We start from the raw sequence: 5,560 nt of genomic DNA on the forward strand, positions 1-5,560 counted from the left end.
CATAGGCTCATACTTTTCTTAGACCTAAAGGGAGGGTACAAAATAAATTAAGTGCACCTCCTAAGGATGTCCTTACAATCTATAAGTCCTCCAGAACAGAAAGAATCCACTATAATGACTAACATTTTCCTATCATTGTCAGTGGTTTCAAGGAGGAAGTATGGCGCTGCTCTGCACAAAATATGCTGAGAGATGAGAGGGTGGGAAAATGGGAGAAGAGTCTTCCATCTCATCCTCCCATCTTTCATTAGGACCACAACTACAAGCTGAAAAAGAGATGGAGCCAGAGTTATTTTCATTCCTATGTTTACTAGGATAAGGAAGCTAGGAAGTGGAATGGAAAAGGCTGAAGCAAACAAAGTAAGAGAAAGAACTGGAGTTCTCTTCACAAACTCCTCTGCAACCCATTCAAGAAATTGCATGGGCCTTTGGTTGTGTATACAACTTTTCAACAAAACCCTAATATATTATATACTAAGTTTAGTACTAAGTATTATATACTAAGTACTATATTATATACTAAGTATTAGTACTAAGTATTAGTACTAAGTATTATATACTTTAGTATTATATACTAAGTACAATTATGTAGAAAGAAAAGGTAGCCAGCAAAACAGGACATTCAGAAATAAATAATTTAAAAACATTTATTCTTCTCTCCTTTTACTAGTGATCTTACTGGTCTCATGCCTATTAGCTGGACCCCAAAACAGGACCTCTCTGGGACAAGGTAGAGGCTTCTGCATACTTACCTAAAACATTTTCATACTGCCCTTCATTCTATGTAGAATTTCAGTGCTGTGTGCAATCTATTCTTACAAAAAAGTTATAACATAAACACACAAAATAGATAAACACCTAATAATTAAAATACACACAAGTTAAAATACCTGGTCAACAAAAGTGCTTTAGTCTGGTGTGAAAAAGATTGCAACGGGCACTAAATGAGCTTCCATAGGAGGAGAATCCCATAACTGGAGTGCCACTGCCAATCAAGGCCTCTCCTTTGTTGGCACATAACATACTTTGGATAAAAGCCTTGGCAGAAGATCTTAATGTGTGGCCAAGTTGTTATGGAAAGAGGTGCTGCTCCCAGATATGGAGAAAAATATTTGTAATTTCTTTAAAAAGCAAAACACAGGAGATCGAGCTCCTCTAGGGGACATGGAATGTTGCAGGTATCAACTGAAGGGAGAAAAAAGGAAACAGGATATAGGTAAAGGAAGCCATAGCAAGACACTAAACTGTGAGGGGCAGACTCCTTAATAATTTGAAATAATCTGAAAAGAGGAGTGAAATTAGGATCTAGAGATACCATCAAGAGACAGAGTTTTCCTCACCACAATAGGAGAGGTATGTAAATCCCACAAACTCTGCCCTTTACATTGAGGGTCCCTTAAACTTCAGCAGTCAGCACTGTAGGGCTATTACACAATAGCACTAGATTGCTAAGATTCAGGGCTAAGTGAACAGGAAGCTACATATCTACTCCCAGAACTCAGCATTCTCGTGCAGTAACAAAGCACAAAAATAATTCAAGAGCAGAAATGTGAACAAGTCATTTTCTGGTATGTATTCATTGTTTTGTTTGTAAAGCAAACTAAGAACCTTCTTTATACACCATGTTAAACAGCAGCTCATTACAAGCACAAGAGTCCAACAAAAGAGATGGAATGCAGTGACCTCATTCTGGAAGTTTATGTAAGAACATTTATTTTCCTTTGTAGCAACATAGCAAACTGCTACAAACTGTTGGAAGTGTCAGAGCACGACAACAGAAATAAACTGTATATAAAGCCACCAATCAAGTTCTCTACTAAGTTTCAATACTTGTGCCTAACACAACACAGATTTCTCAAATGGCAAACTTTGCTTATTCCTCCCCCCCCCCGCCCCACCGCCGCTGTCCCAACATTCTTCTTTTATGTGTAGGCTCAAACTTTGGCAGGACAGCTGTTTGCAGCCTTTGTAATCAACTTTTTCTAGTGGTTAAACAGGCTACAATTAATTGTAGGTCTACTTCTTTGTAAATTCTGCAATAAAAAGTGAATCTGAGATAGGACTTCTTGTTAAAGCAAGTTTAAGAAGCTCCTAGGGTTATCCTGAAATGCCTATTCCACACCCTCTTCCAATATACACACCACATACACACCACAAGAGGATAATGACTTCCCAAAATAAACCCAAGGAGTAGGCTATCACACATAACTTCAAAATTCTACTCCAAGGACCAGCAATGTTACCCTTAAGGCACAATCCTATGCATGTTTAGACAGAAAGAATGCTGAGGATTGCTGGGAGCTGTAGGACTTCAAGATTGGACATTTTTCTGTCTAAACATGCATTGGATTGCACCTTGATTTGGTTATCAATGTTCCTATTTTGCTTTTTATGAAATTGTTTCAATTATCCCACTGTTCCTTCTATTTGATTTTTTTTGCCCCTTGATTTTTACAAATATTTTTAGCCTTGAATTGGTTTTATTTTTAGCCTTGAATCAGTTTTAATTATGAACTGGTTGTGTTTTTTTAAATTGTAAACCACCTTAGGAGCTATTATGAAATGTGGTTTATAAATACAGTAAATAATCGAAGGATATATATCCAAACAGATATAGGACAACTGGAGGAGATACAGAAGTGAGCAACATAATCAGGACATTAAACATCTGCATAAACCCTACGGGATGGCAAAAGAATAAAGGTATTATCCTATATGTGTTACTCAGCACTGCGTCCCATGGAACTCTTAAGTAAATATGTAAAGGATTAGAGCCCTGAATAAAAGAGAACAATTGGCCACCTTACAGATTCAGATCAAAAGCATGCAATAAATTTGAACTAAATGAGCTGAATGCTGAACTTGTTTGTTCCAGCAGGTCTTTGGAGAATAATCTGTCCCTCCATCTATGTTAATTGACTTATAATTTTTTTTCCTTTTCAATGTATGTTTTAAACAATGTATGTTTTAAACTTTGTCCTGTATTGGGCAAATGGCGGAATACAAATAAATATAATAATAATGACGATAATAATAATAATAATAATAATGAGAGATTTTTCTCACACAAAACAGTCTGGCAAGCCTGTTACTAAGAACAGTAGCAACAGACAATTTAACTGAATCTTAACTAATCAAAACTAAAACTTTACTTTAAATTCACCATTATTATTTAGGAAGTTTGGGATATCTATACTACTCTAAACAAGCTATCAAAGACAGAAGCTGAGTTTGGACGACACCCTAATCAGGGGCTTATTTCCATTTTGCTTCTATTAACACCCCACCCCCCATTTATTAGCATGTTGTCCGAACTCAGCCAGAGAGTAGAATACAGAATATTCACTACTAGATTCTGGGGGTAAACAATAGAAGATGGTTGTCTCCATCATGTCCTGCTTGTAAGCAGGCCACTGCCGCAGAGTTCTCTACAAGTTGAATCTGTATCTAGCTGTATTAGTTTGTGGTACCTTAAAATTAACAAATTTATTATGATATAATTATGCAACAATAAATTTCTTAAGATTCCACAAGACTCAATTGGATTTTGCATCTCATTCCCTCAAACAAATCTTAATGGTTTTATTAATACCCTAACCCAGGGGTTCTTAACCATTGGGGTACGCCACCCCAGGGGAGGCTTGGACTGACTCCAGGGGAGGTGTGAGTAGCCTCTCAACTATAAATTGTTTATTTTACAAGTACATAGCAGCGCAGCTTGGCCCAACCTTATTTCTTTCTACTAATCTTGGGAGCTACGACGTAGCTCATTTGTACACCACGTGCGTTATCGTAGTTATCATTACCTGCTACACATGTGTTAGTGTTCGTGAAGAACAATAAATCTTTCAAGGTAAGTGACTGCTTTGTTCTAAATCACTTTTCCCCCCCGGTTTATTGCAAAAAGTTGAGCTGGGCCGAAAGTCTTGATTGTTCCATTTTTTTGCATTTCGTGGAGGTGTGGGAGGAAAATGAAAACTCTGGAGAAAAAGGCTTGGGGAAGGTGGAATTTTCGGAGAATTTCTTCTTGGGGAAAGGGTTTCCACCTTTTGAAGTTTAAGCAGTTGTTCCTTTCTTCTTTCAATTTTTTTATATTTTTAAAAGCACCCCTTGAAAATGCAGCAGCCCAAGAGTTCTATCTGAATGCTGTTTGGAGAGGGTGAGGTAACATGGTCTCCAACTGCTCACCTAGGAGCACAGGAGAAAAGGCCTACAATAGGGTGACCATATGAAAAGGAGGACAGGGCTCCTGTATCTTTAACAGTTGCATAGAAAAGGGAATTTCAGCAGGTGTCATTTGTATATATGGAGAACCTGGTGAAATTCCCTCTTTATCACAACAGTTAATGCTGCAGGAGCCCTGCCCTCTTTAAAATCTGGTTACTCTAGTATAGCTCCTGCAGCTTTAACTGCTGCGATGAAGTGGAAATTTCACCACATTCTCCATTTATACAAATGCCACCTGCTGAAATTCCCTTTTCTAGGCAACTGTTAAAGATACAGGAGCCCTGTCTTCCTTTTCATATGGTCACCCTAGCCTACAACTCCCAGCATAGGCCTCTTCTCCCTAAACTTGATTGGATTGTGCTGCTGGGATTCACCAAGTGCTATGGGGTGGTAAACAAACAAACAAACGACTCCTCCACAGTCTACAATAGCTACAAAACTATTCATTGCTTGTGTTAGGGTTCCTTTAATTGAAAATGCATTTTTTTAGTCCAGTGACAGAACTAAAAAATGCAAACTCGTCCTGCCTAAGCCTAAATTTTGGGCCGTTAACACATGGGAGGTGTGGGTCATAAGATTTTTCACAAGGGAGGTGTGACACCAAAAAGGTTAAGAACCACTGCCCTAACCTTTACAGATTTCAATACCACCACTGTAGAGGGGCACAGCAACAAACCCAACCGCCCAATCCTGTCAGTTCATTTAGAGGCAAACTCCACAGAGGTCAACAAGGTTTACTCTCAAGTTTACGTCCAGGGGATTGACAGAGGAGAAAAGTTCTGAATTCCTACCATACCCTTTAATCATCTATCCCTACCCCAGAAGGAAGCGCTAAATCTAAAACAATCATAATGGTTAGCTTCAACCCCCGAAATGCAATCCTAAACCAGCCCCATTCTACCAATCTTTACTAAACAGAAAACCTATGCCAGAGAAACCTGTTCTCACTCTCCATCCCCGCCCCAAAGGCTAATCTGTGTTACACCAACTCTTCTCACCCTACCCCGTTTCATAATGAAACCAGGGCATTACGCCACACTAAAAACCAGGCCACCCGTTTTACCCTTCCCACCCCGCTGAGTCGCCAGTAAGTTAAATACCGCTCTCCCCCACCCCTCCCATCACATAATAAATCTCTCAAAGCCACCTCTCCATTGGCTACCACCGGAGTCTCCCCCATCCCTATTGGCTTCCTGCGACCATGACACTCCCTCTCTCAGAAACCCCCACCTCCTACCCCTAGTAAGCGGGCAGCCGCCTGGCAGACCACTCCCTCCCCACCCCCACTCCGCTCTCCGTTTGTCCCCTTCGCGGCCCCTCCTTCTCTACGCAC

The 5,560-nt window shown here is 39.7% G+C and overlaps 1 protein-coding gene across 2 annotated transcripts in view; it reads right to left on the reverse strand.

Moving 5' to 3' along the window:
• Positions 1-5,560, reverse strand: part of OSBPL9 (oxysterol binding protein like 9) — an 80,274-nt gene that overhangs the window by 74,534 nt on the left and 180 nt on the right. The gene's annotated exons all lie outside the window — the stretch shown is intronic.

Source organism: Elgaria multicarinata, chromosome 1 (assembly GCF_023053635.1).
Source record: "Elgaria multicarinata webbii isolate HBS135686 ecotype San Diego chromosome 1, rElgMul1.1.pri, whole genome shotgun sequence".
Taxonomy (NCBI): domain Eukaryota; kingdom Metazoa; phylum Chordata; class Lepidosauria; order Squamata; family Anguidae; genus Elgaria; species Elgaria multicarinata.